Raw genomic sequence first — 13,035 nt, 5'->3', positions numbered from 1 at the left:
TTGCCATCGCAGAGGGAGCAGAGGATGAGACATCTCCGGGAGGCCTTGCAGAAAGGTCTGTGCAACGCGTTCCCAGAGACTGGGAGGTTACAAACTCCTGGTCCTGGACAACGTGTTGCTGAGGCATCGGTCAGAAGGAGCGGTGGAGAAGGTGGCCGTCTGACTGATGCTTTCAGACAATTTTTTAGTCCGCAGCTCCAAGGTATGATCGGTTCCAGCAACCATCGCCAGCGTCTGATTTACATGGTGCAGGAATACCTAGGGGCAAGGTCAGACTTGGACACCTTTCCCACCGAAAATCCTCTGGCTTACTGGGTCTTAAGGATGGATCACTGGCCAGAGCTTGCACAGTATGCAATTGAGCTACTGGCCTGTCCTGCATCCAGCATTCTTTCGGAACGCACCTTCAGTGCTGCTGGTGGCTTTGTTACCGATCACAGGGTGCGCCTGTCCTTCTAATCAGTTGATCGACTGACCTTCATCAAGATGAATCAGTCTTGGATCACCCACAGCTACCAAGCACCTGAAGCTGATGTAACCGATCAATTTTTTTTTAAATATCACATCCCTTCAAGACTGCCTATGCTGATGCTGAGTGACTGTCCTGTTATGTTGATTGTCTATCCTCTTCCTCCTCCGCTGATATCTTGGAAGAACATTTCTGGCTCTGGGTGATGCCATCAGCCCAATTTTTCTGCCCCTGTTTAACAGGGGCGTTTAATTACAATTTTTGATGCAATGCTTTGCAGCAGGGCTAATTCCTGCAATAAAACTAGAGTATATGGGAGAGGTTGCAGTGTGGTGGCACCAGCACCAGTGCCTAAGGCCCAATTTTTCTGCCCCTGTTTAACACGGGCGTTTAATTACAATTTTTGATGTAATGCTTTGCAGCAGGGCTAATTCCTGCAATAAAACTAGAGTATATGGGAGAGGTTGCAGTGTCGTGGCACCAGCACCAGTGCCTAAGGCCCAATTTTTCTGCCCCTGTTTAACAGGGGCGTTTAATTACAATTTTTGATGCAATGCTTTGCAGCAGGGCTAATTCCTGCAATAAAACTAGAGTATATGGGAGAGGTTGCAGTGTCGTGGCACCAGCACCAGTGCCTAAGGCCCAATTTTTCTGCCCCTGTTTAACAGGGACATGTAATTACAATTCTTGATATAATATTTCACAGGAGGGCCATTTCCTGTGCCCACCCAGAGTAACTGTAAGGACTTATAGTGTTGTGGCACCAGCACCACAACCACCAAAGGTAAATTTTTCTACCACTGTTCAACAATGGCATGTAATTACAATTCTTGATATAATCGTTCACAGCAGGGCGCTCCAGCGCCCACCAAGAGTCACTTTCAGGGCTTACAATGTTGTGGCAAAACCAACACCTTGTTCCGCCATTTCTGCAGAGCATATAAGGCAGGCCCCTACTTTCAAACATCCAACTTACAAACATCTCCTACTTGCAAACGGAAGGAGACAACAGCAAGTGAGATGAAAAAAGATGTACGACAAAACAAATTATACAGGGGTGATAACCCTTCCCTATGTTTTCCAAAAAGCTTAAAAATTGTTTTTTTGACTGGAGCTACACTTTAAAAATGTACCCGTTGAAAATTACAAACAGATTCAACTTAACACAACAAACCTACACAGTCCCTGTCTTGTTTGCACCGCCTGTATACTGCTGTTCTGAGTATATAGGGCCTGGGGGCCACACGCATTTCCTTTTTTTAATATGGGTACGAGGTTCCCCTTAATATGCGTACAAGACCCAAAGGGGCTGGTAATGGGCAGGGAGGGCTACCCATGCCATTTTTCTCAATGATTTTAAACCATATTGCAGGAACCAGATATAACATTAAAACCGCAAGCAGCTTTAAATAACGTTATTTCCATTAAATGTCATTTTGTGCAGGGACTGTTCTAAACACGGGAAACACGTGGCACTTCACAGGCATACTACAGACACTCCCCAGGCACCATATTTAAAGGAATATTTCACTTTTTTTTCCACTTTAATCGTCATTAAAATCAGTGCTCCCGCCAAAACGGCCATTTTTAAAAACATTTTAGGCATTGACCCATGTCCCCTGGGGCAGGAGCCAGGTCCCCTAACCCTTTTTAGGACAGTATCTTGCATATTAGCCGTTAAAATTATCACTTTTAATTTCAAACGTTCGAGTCCCATAGACTTCAATGGGGTCTAACGTTCGTACGAATTTGGGGTCCGTTCGAAAGTTCTGGTGCGAACCGAACCGGGGGGTGTTCGGCTCATCCCTATTCACTGGTCAGCCACTAGGAGGTTACCAGTAATGTATGCTGAACAAGGATATAAATATTTGGTGTGACCTTCCAGAAAAGTATTTTGTCATTCTGTGTTGGAGGCATCTGCCTGGGGATGGTGAAGGCAATAGTGATTCTTAGTCTGGAGCCTGATGGGCTTGCACTGTCCTGCTGGAAGGTACATCCAGGAGGAGTGAAGCTAGAGCCTTTTGGAGAACCAGAAGGAGGAACTTCTCCACTAAAGAGTATCCTAGAGAGCTGGGTAGACGCTGCAGCTGGGGGTCATTGCAGGAAGTCTGGTGGCTCAACAGGAAAGGTATTTGTGTGGCCTGAAGCTGCTCAACACTTTGTGTGTTCTGAAGCTGCTCAACACTGAAGAGTACGGATTGCTGGTCTCAGCTTAAAGGTTCTCATTTTGGTAATATCTGTTGCTAGCAAAAATGCATTAAAGTAAAAAACCTACTTATCTTACCTGCTCCCCCATCTCAAACCAGCAATGTGAATTAGAGCAGTGGCTCTCCTGTGTCTCTCATTGGCTAACACAGCAGCAGGAGACTCCTAACTTAGAGTCTATGGGTCCAGAAAAAAAATGGGAAAGATCTGCCTTCATTTTCATTTTTCTGGACCTATATTTGCTGCTGGCACCACTCTGGAGACCACTAGCCGGGATAAGAGGTGGAGTGTAGTTGGTATCACTCCACATGGGACAGGAGCCAGCACTACAGAGGAGGCATTGGCTAATGCAGCTCTTGCTCCCTACTACAGCTCCAACTTTACAAGTAGTCCCTCTGCTTTGCACTCTGTTTAAAAGAGAGATATGGGGTTTCATTTTTTGTATACTCAAACTTACCTAAGTGAATGCAGCATTGGTTTGATGCTGCATCTATGCCCGGCCGGCTTTAACACTGAGAACCGAGTAATCAAACACTACCTATTGCTCAGTTCTCAGGGCTCCCTGAGAAGCTCTCTGCTCTAACCCCCCTCCCACGCCTCCCCCCACGCTCACTGTAGCAGTGCGCTGAGGAGTGGGCGGGAGTGGCCAGCTCAGGCTCTCAGCGGCGTGCAAAAACAAGCTTTGGCTGTATTTCTCCTTTAATGCCCTGGGGTGACAGGTCAAAAAGCTACCAGTCACCTGGCCTCGATCCACTGGTTGCTGATCCCATGTTCTAGTAGCTTGAAGGTAGGAGAAGTCTATTTTCTTTACTGCTGGTGACTGCCGTTTGCAGCGGCAATGCAAGTGGAGGAGAATGTTGAGGGCAACCTAGTTCCTCTATGGTCTCAGTCACAGAGAGGTGGCATTTGATTGGATGCTGGCGTCCCATGTGACGTTGGTGGCCATCTTGGGTCAGGCAAAGTTTATGACCCAGGCTCCTGTGTTTGGTGTACATTTTGCGTGTGGCTAGAGTAGCAATGGATCATCTCTCTGCTGGAGACAGTGCTTAGCGTCAGGAAGAATTTCCAGACGAATAGGGAAAGGGATGTGCCTGGAAGCCTCTCCACTTGCGCACAGACTGGCCAGGCTGCATTCTGCCCCTCAAAACAGACGCTGTCAGCACACCTGAAACCTTCTGCTACTACTTATCACTGCTTCATCCTGTGAGTGCTCCCAGTCAGGTTGCCTTCCCACCGGGCTTGTTGTGTATTGTTGAACTTTAAGTTCAATACAGTTCTATTTTCTGCATCTGGACTAAGTGTTTTCTGCCGCTGCACCACACTGCACCTACCCACAAGCTTCTGGAAGATAGGCAGACTGTGGATAGAGTAGCGTCCCAGAGTAATTTTTTTTTATAGAGAATCTTGGATAGTATTTGAGCTGTGCAGAGGAGGTGAGTGCTACTGATCGAGATGATGATTAATGCCACCCTACCATAGTGGGTGCGGTAGACTGCTGGCTGGATATTGGGAAGCAGCGGCCCAGAATACTAATTATGGAGGAACTTGGGTGGCTTCGAGCTGTGCAGAGGAGGTGATTGCTACTGATCGTGATTACGTTATCAATGGCAACTTACCATGGCAGGTGAGGGAGACTCCTAGTAGATACCAGAGTGTGTTTTGAGCACCTAGGACAGTGATGGCGAACCTTGGCACCCCAGATGTTTTGGAACTACATTTCCCATGATGCTCCACTACACTGCAGAGTGCCAGAGCGTCATGGGAAATGTAGTTCCAAAACATCTGGGGTGCCAAGGTTCGCCATCACTGACCTAGGAGGTCTTGCATTCTGCAAAGAAAAAAGCCTGGACATGCTGCTGCCAATCTGCCCTTGTTGGAATGTGGAAAGTGGCTCAAGTGGTTGTCAGCATTTTTGTACCGGATGCAGTCGGAGCACGGTGAGCCACAGGACCTCCCTAGTTTACCACCTACCTCTAAATGGAGCCACTTGTCTCCCCAGAGGGGTTGGATTCACCCTCATTTTGAAAAGCTCACCCTAATGTTGAAAGGATTCACCCTAATGTTGAAAGGATTCACCCTAATGTTGACTCGCCTCTTCTTACTACTAATGGCCTATCCTAGGAACTTGTACCTGGTACTGCTGGGAAGAATGCATTGTAATGTACATGTGCTGGTGAATGTACATTATTTAGCTCCCTCTGGGATCGGGAACTCATTAACATGAAGTTATGGCACAAGGCCGGATTTGGTTGTTCCTGCCTACACTCAGCTCTCTCCTAATGTCTGCTTACTACTACTCAGTTTATCAGTCATATGAGTACGCCTTTAGCTGCTCATCCCAGTCCTAATCTAAGCGCAACTATACAGGTGCTATAAGAGGCTGATCTCAAGTAAAATTCAGGTATCTACACTGATTGCATTAAAAGAAAAAAAATCCAATAAAGAGCTGCATTACTTTGTGTCTTTTATGTTTTGCCTGAAGTTCAGCTTTAAGCCGCTTTCCACAAAACTGTCAGTACTCCAGTTTCACTTAATGCATGAATCCTGGCAAACAAAAATTTTCCAAGTTCACCATTCTGTTCTACTGTTACGTGCAAGTAGTCTTAAAGCAAAGCTTATAACACGCACTCATGACAAGCTAAGTGACGGCTTGGCCATGCCAGGATCCACTGGGCTGACACGCCTGTGTTGTCTGCACACAAACAGAATAAAATGCTCCACTCTGAAGCCTGGCTTGTTTACTGGCTGGCAAGCAGAGCTCAATGCTCCAGATGCGTCAGAGAGCACACTAGGAAGATGGTTTGTCTGGGAGTACTGGGAGGTTTTGGTAGAGCTGTACACTAAAGTTCGGCTTTTACCTTACATAAGAATATTAAAACGTTAGTAAACCGCAATCGAAGAAGAAAAAATCCCCTGCAAGGCAATGTCATAATGTGCTAGTATGCATCGCATAAAAGCACATAAGAGACTTACCTCAAAATGAAGCCCTCCAGCGTCACGCTGACACCATCCATCCATCTTCTCAGGGTTCTCAGGCTACATGTGTGGCCTGGGCACAATGACGCTACTTCCACACATGTGCGCAGCAGCCACCAGCTATGGCAAGGGCTCTGAAGGTCCAGCACTGCATGCCAGGCCTTCAGAGCACAGGCACCGGTGATGTTACCAGCTGCATGCACTTTGAATATCTCCTAAACAGTGCAAGTTTAGGAGATATTCACAGTACCTACAGGTAAGCCTTCTTGGTATAACACAGTTTATCTTCAGCAAGATTTTCCAAAAATTCCCCTATGCAGTTCTGTATCCTATGAATAGTACATACCAGGGCTTCTCCTGTTTTAAATGGTGTGAGCCCTCCCATTACAAATGTAGCTAGACAATGAAATGATGGGTATTTTGTTAATTGGGATGGCTATACTGAGGTGGTGGGACTTGGAAGGCAAAGGTTAATGCTGCTGGATAGATTTCCCTGCGCTTTTTTAGGAAAATACTGCCCCCTCCTGGTTGCACCATATAAATATAGTGCTCCTGGAGCCTCAAGAGGTTCGGGGAGGCCACAATGCAGCCATCACTCTAACAACCAGTTCCCTTTGCAGGAGCCCTGTCCGGGTTCCTTTCTGCTACCAGCTTATGAACTATATGGGCTTGCTGCCAGTCATGGATTTACTTTCAGTTATGGACTGTTGCTATCAAACTATGGACTTACTGCCAATAATGGACTCTTGCCTTGTAAAAGGTTTTTAGTGGACTTTACTACTGTAGCACATAGTTGACAACATTGTAAAAAAAAAATTTCGGGACACTTTTTTGGAGGTAGGCAGAGTTGTGTTATAAGTAGGGGGCGGGGCATGCGGTTATAGGTGTGGCATAGGAAAAGGATAAAATGCGGCGTGGTTTACGTAAAATAGTGGGCGTGGCTTACATGGGGTGTGGCTCAAAGGGTTAGCGTCTGAGATGAATGCGGGATGGAGAGGGAAAGGGAAAGGGGGGAGGGACAGCAGCCACCCGATCCTACACCACAATAGCAATGTGTTTTCCAGAGTTTGACATTTTTAAGAAGACCAGAAGCTGGTCTTCAATAGAGAACCTGTGGTGCTGCCCACCCCCGCTGCCAGTGTGTGTGTAATGTGCAGTGGGCGACGCCACAGTTCAAAGTTAGTCTCCGAGCGGTGCGGCAACGTGAAGGACGGTATGTCGGGGGCCAGTCTTTTTTTAGATGGGATGGCAGAGGGGGCAGTCTGTGGATGGGGTGGCAGAGGGAGCAGTCTGTGGATGGGATGGCAGAGGGGGCAGTCTGTGGATGGGATGTCATGTCAGAGAGGGGATAGTCTTGTGGGTTACCATCCTTTCTGGTCATATCAGTCACGGGCATGACCAAAGACGAGAAGTTACGAATAAACTCCTGATAATAGTTGGCAAAGCCCAAGAAATGCTGCAGAGGCCGTAAACCCACTTCGGGGCCACTGTAGGACTGCTGAAAGTTTCTCTGGGTCCATTGAAAAACCACCAGTGGAAATGACAGAGCCCAGGAATTCAACCTGTTCACGATGGAACTTGCACTTCTCTAGTATACAATACAGATTGTTCTCTCTTAGTTTCTGAAGCACACGGCAGATATCTGTGTGGTGGCTCTCCAGGGAGTTGAAAAATATGGGGATATCATCGAGATAAACCACCACACATAAATGCAACAAATCTCAGAGGAAATCGTTAATAAATTCCTGGAAAACTGCTGGAGCATTACAAAGGCCAAAAAGCATTACAAGGTACTCATAATGGCCTATTCTGGTATTAAACGCAGTTTTCCACTCCTCACCCTCCTTAATCCTCACGAGATTGTATGCCCCTCTCAAATCGAGCTTCGTGAAAACCGTTGCTCCCTTGAGGCGGTCAAATAACTCTGTAATCAATGGAATCGGATAGGCATTCTTGATCGTGAGACGATTGAGAACCCTATAATCAGTACAAGGGCTCAAATCACCACAATTTCTTCTTCACAAAGAAAAAACCAGCACCAGCAGGAGACGAGGATTTGTGGAGGAAACCGCAAGAAAGTGCATCTGCAACATACTCCTCCATGGCCTTATCCTCCAAGACCAACAAAGGGTAAACCCGGCCACGAGGGGGTGTGGAACCAGGTGTAAGGTCAATTGCTCAATCATACGGTCGGTGTGGAAGCTAACTACCGGCTTGATCTTTGTCAAAGACATCGCTAAAATTGTGGTACTCCTCCGGCAGGGAGGAGAGTGAAGAGGTGCACACGACCTTGGCTACCTTCTGGAAGCATGTCTCACTGCACTGTGGTGACCAGGAGAGAACCTCATCATGGAGCCAATCAAAAGAGGGGTTGTGCCTCTGTAACCAAAGATAGCCAATAACAAGCTGAAACTTAGGTGAGGAAATAACTTGGAATTGGATTATCGCATGTTGAAGAGCCCCTAAGGCCATGGACAATGGAATCGTCTCATGAGTCACATGGTCAGGCTGTAGAGGTCTCCTGTCAAGAACCTCAATGGCAAGTGGAGTATCACGCAGCTGCAGCGGAATTGAGTGCTTTGATACAAGGGCAGCATCAGTGAACAGGCCTGCAGCCCCAGAGTGGATTAGACCCTGTATCTCGACGGACAACTCAGCCCAAGAAAGGTTGGCCGAAACCAGGAGCTTATCCTTCTGGATAACTTGGGATGAAACAACGCCACCTAAGGTCTGTCCATGACAGGACCTCAAGATTCAGACGTTCCCTGGATGGGTAGGACAGGACTTCAAAAAGTGACCTGCCTGGCCACAATAAAGGCACAATTTCTCCCTCCTCCTAAAGGCTCTCTCATCCATTCTCTACACATGATCGGAGCATGTCCGATCGAACCAGTTGGGTATATCTCGGGCTGCTATCTCATCCTTGATGGTATTCGAGAGACCATGAGAAAAAGCAGCCACGAGGCCCTCATTGTTCCTTGCAACCTCTGCTGCCAGAGTACGGAATTAAATTGCTTAGTCGGCACCAGTTCTTGTACTCGGTGTTCGATGGACATCAGGCACTTGGCAGCAGAAGCAGAGCATGCAGGAACATCAAATACCCTTTTAAACGAAGCCACATACTCAGGGTAACTCAAGACAACAGATTTTTGCATCTCCCAAAGAGGATTTGCCCAGGCCAAGGCTCTCTTAGCCCCTGTACACACGGTCGGAGATTTCGACAACAAAATCCGTCGGATTTTGTCCGTCGGATCTTGTCTGAAACAGTTGCATACACACGGTCGGACTAAGTTGTCGAAAAATCCGATCATTCAGAACGTGATGACGTAATTTCGTTATGATGGGACTACGTTCAGGCTAGTAGCCAATAGCTTTGATGTAGGAATTTAATCTGAGCATGCGTGGCACTTGGTCCGATCAAAATTCTCTACACATGATCGGAGTATGTCCGATCGAACCAGTTGGTCGGGAAATATTTCCAACATGTTGGAAAATTGGGTCCGATGGATATTCCGACGGAATCAGTCCGATGCATACCACACACAGTCGGATTATCCGACGACACCATCCGATAGGACACATTCCGACGGATTCTCCGACCGTGTGTACAAGGGCTTAGAAAGCAAAGATATCTGGGGAAGGTAAATGATTGGGTAGTCAGAGATGTCTCTAACTGTACTATGCACATGATATTGATGTATATGCAGACTGTGGAATAAGCAAGAACACTGTAACCTTCGGTATGAATGTATATGTTTACTTTTTCTTTGGATACAAAAAAAAGAAACCTACGTTGCTTCTGTCTGTGGGAAATGCCTGGGGCAGCATCTCAAAGTATATGTCAATCTGGTTGAGAAACCATCTGCATTGGACTGGAATGCCCCCAAATCACTGGGGAAGCGGAGTGGAACCAGACATACCTCTAATAGAGATAATACTTGAGGCGGTTGCCTGCACAGAGAGCAACAGCAGGGACGGCCTGCAACATAGGTTGTATCGGGGCTGCCACAGTGGTAGATTTCAGGTGAGCCGTGCAACTCAAAGGCGTTTGTAACACCATGGCGAACTGATACATGAGGTGATCCAGTTCATCCAATCTGGAAAAAATATTACTAAGTGGATTCACGGCATCTTCTGAATTCATGGCCTTCGCCTATTGTAAGAAACCATGAAATCAGATCGAGACAGAAGTACAGTTAAATCACACTTGTTGAATAATAAAAGTAAAGAGAAGAAACGTAGTCAAAACATAGCCAGAGTTCAGTAACTGGAATGGATAGTCAGCCAAGCCAGATCAAAGTGTTGGAACAGCAAGCAGGATCTGGTGCCAGAAGGGATGTTAGCAAAGCCAGTCTTTAAACAGGAACGCAGGTGATAGTTTCTTGTGATGTGAAGGTGAAGGCAGAGCTCCTCTGGACTGGACGGCTTAAGCACGCAGGACTGACAAGCAGGATCATCAACAGCTGAGTAACTGTGGACAGATAGGAGCTGGCAATTAGCTGACAGCTGAGCGGCCAACTCAGAGAAGGAAGGGCTGAGCCCAGCCCTGACATACATGCATTAAACTTGTTTTCTTGTGAATATTGTATTTAATGGTTTATAATAAAAAGCTGCTATGGCAATTTTACTCCAAATAAAATGTGCCGTATGGTCATTTTGGAAGAGGGATTGGTCAAGTGTTTAATGTTTTATAGATAATTGAAGACTCTGCATTCTGCAGGTCCCTCAGTCATGACTACATGGCTTAGAATGATCATTAATTTGTGCCCATTATTATTAGAAAATCTGAAAGAGAACAAAATTCTACTGGTGTATGGCCAGTTTTACCACAAACTCTCCAAGAGGTGAGATATTGTCGACCTCCAACATCCAGGAGCAACCCAGCCAAATCATTTTTGGAACAGGCTCAGATGTTACAAAAGAAGTGCGTAAAACTGCTGAAGGTTAATGGACGTGGAAATTATGATTGCTTTGTTTTTGTAGATGCAGAATAATGGCATTTTTCTTATGCAAACACTATGCTGAGTCATTGTCTGCAAGGGGCCCTTAAAGGTTAATGATGGAAGAGTCCACTTTTGCTTTTTCTTAATCCACTGTTTATATAAAGAAGACATGTGACCCACACATTACATTTATGAACAGATGCATTATATAAACAATCATTTGCAAAGCTGTCATGTGCTACAATTACATACTACCCCAAAATATTGCTCTTATCACAGCCCAGAAATAATGTTACTACTATAGTTCAAAATAATGTTCCGATCTTAGCTATACGTGTCTACGTTGTTTAGATACGAGTCAAACAACTTTCAAGTATGGAGGAAACCTAAACAAAAAGTAGCAAATTATTTGTAGGCATTGAGCACAGAGTACAAGCGCTGTAACATCGCTAGCCTCTTGCTGCCTCAGTGTCCTGAAGTTGCCATCCTCTAGGATGAAGGTGAGCAAACTTCTTGATTTTCAGGGGCAAACTTGGATCCTGAGGGATGTGTCTAAAGCTGAACTCTATTGTTTAAATAATATTTTTTAAACATTCCATTCAGTTGAAAATAGAAATGAAAGGTAAATAAATAAATATTAAAAACATTATAAATATCCTTTTTTCCCCCTTTATTTTTTAATTAACATTCCCTCTGTTTCTTCTGTTTTTAGCTGCGTAAGAGCTGGGAGAGGAGAAGCAGCAGTGCACTGACCTTCCCTTTGATTGGCTGTGCAGGGAAGTTGTGTCAAGACAAGTCTGATCATTGGAGGAGAGAACTGACCACAAATTGCTCTACTGGTTAGCGGTGAGTTTTTTTAAAATAGGAAAGCAGAGGGACTGGTAGGAACAGTGGGGATTTAACACAAAGGGAGCAATACAAAGAGAACAGGATACTTTCTCCTACAAATACATGGTACAGCAGGCACATATCAGGAATAGGGATGGCTGAACGGTTCGCCCCGGCGGTCGTTTCGCGGCTAATTTCGGCTGTTCACCGTCCGCCCGATCGGCGGACTATTGCCGCCGTTCGCCCGGCGGACTTCCGTGTTTACTGTGTAAAAGAACTTTGACCTATGATGACACATCCATCATGGGGTACAGGACAGCCAATTGAGACATTACAGCACATGGACACTTGGACATTCCCCCTAACTTATAAATAGACCCGATCCGGCAGCCATTTTACATTCTTTCGTATGTCACTATAGGGAGAGGTTGCTGTGTGGAGCAGGGAGAGACTGCAGTTACCCAAATCGCTAGCTATTAGGTCCACAATAGTTCTTTTAAGGACTGGTATGGTATAGGTGTTAGGTGTAGTTCAGGATATAGGTTTGAGGTACTGCTGTGCTAGTGATTGTTGCAGCAGCCTGTCTTTTGTCAGTGTAGAGAGAGGGACAGGACGCTGTGTGCAGCAGGGACAGTCAGTTTAATCATTAGCTGTTACTATTAGGTCCACACAAGTCCTTTTCAGAACTGGTATGGTAAAGTAGTACAGGATATAGTTTTGAGTGCTATTCAAGTTATTGTTCCAACAGCCTGTGTTTTGTCAGTTTAAATAGGGACAGGCAGGAAGCTGTGTGTGGCAGTGAGGGACAGTCAGTTTAATCAGTAGCTGTTACTATTAGGTCCACAAAGGTTCTTTTCAGGACTGGTATGGTAATAGGCTTGTACACGTATAATATTCTTTCTTCCAAATATAGAAAGAATATTATACTTGACTGCTGCCCTTCTGCTGCAGTAGTCCTTTATGAGTATAGGGACTGAGGTACAGTCTGCTAATCATTCACAACCTACTAGTTCCACAAAGGTCCTTATAAGGACTGGTAAGGTATAGGCTACTACAGTACATAGGGTTGAGTGAGGTAAAGTCTGCTATTCCTTAAGGACTGGTATAGGTCCACAATATATAGGGTTGAGGTGCACTACTGCTGACTGCTGCCCTTCTGCTGCAGTAGTCCTTTATGAGTATAGGGACTGAGGTACAGTCTGCTAATCATTCACAACCTACTAGTTCCACAAAGGTCCTTATAAGGACTGGTAAGGTATAGGGTACTACAGTACATAGGGTTGAGTGAGGTACAGTCTGCTATTCCTTAAGGACTGGTATAGGTCCACAATATATAGGGTTGAGGTGCACTACTGCTGACTGCTGCCCTATACTGCAGCAGTCCTTTATCAGTATAGGGACTGAGAGTTTTGTCACAGGGTCATTTAAAAAAGGACAGGCAGAGGAAGAGGCAGGCTCTTCCGCAGGGGTGGTAGGGGTAGGGCAGGAGCAACAGGCTTGAGCCAAAGTGGGAAGTTGCAGAAGGTGCATTCAATTACTTTAAAGGACGCACCAGACTTGGTTGAGTGGCTCACTCAGCCTTACTCTTCTGCACCCTCCTCATCCTCTCGATCT

The sequence above is a fragment of the Lithobates pipiens genome, unplaced genomic scaffold (genome assembly GCF_037356315.1).
Source record: "Lithobates pipiens isolate NorthernLeopardFrog02 unplaced genomic scaffold, aLitPip1_a1.2 Scaffold_1, whole genome shotgun sequence".
Lineage (NCBI taxonomy): Eukaryota > Metazoa > Chordata > Amphibia > Anura > Ranidae > Lithobates > Lithobates pipiens.
This window is presented reverse-complemented; position numbering follows the sequence as displayed.